Source organism: Monopterus albus, unplaced genomic scaffold, assembly GCF_001952655.1.
Source record: "Monopterus albus unplaced genomic scaffold, M_albus_1.0 scaffold153.1, whole genome shotgun sequence".
Taxonomy (NCBI): Eukaryota; Metazoa; Chordata; class Actinopteri; order Synbranchiformes; family Synbranchidae; genus Monopterus; species Monopterus albus.
The window spans coordinates 67,241-67,808 of NW_018128033.1; positions in this window are offsets into that span (position 1 = coordinate 67,241).

The window sequence follows — 568 nt, forward strand, 5'->3', positions numbered from 1 at the left end:
AAGTAAATGAAACTAATTAAGCTCCCAGTATATTTTGACAGTGAGCCATTTGCACGATGCAGAGGATAATTCAGATGCAATACACATCAGTATCACTGCATCACACAACCCACGGAATTTGCATCTGAGAGAAATTAATTTAGTGTAACTTGATGTGTTGTTCAGATTACTCTCCTTTTCTACATATTAAAGGCTATACCTTTACAGTACCGTATATGTAAATACACAATCCCTGGGTTCCTCAACAGAGGTCTGAGTATTGGATCCTTGTTACAGTGTGAGACAGATCTCCTGGGAAAGGTCTGCATTGTGTGTCTGTGGTACTCTTTGCTGTGTAGGTGATGTATTGTAGCATAATCATCACATCCAATTTTTTAAAGCAGTTCCTCTCAATAAAGGGATGTTTCTTTTTACAATATCTTTCCACTAGTTACTATTATAGTCCAAGTGAGATTCAGGTGAGCAGTTCTTTGCTCTTTACAGTAAAGAAATGATCCATCCATCCATCCGTCCATTTTCCTCCGCTTATCCGGGACCGGTTCGCGGGGGCAGCAGGCTAATCACACAG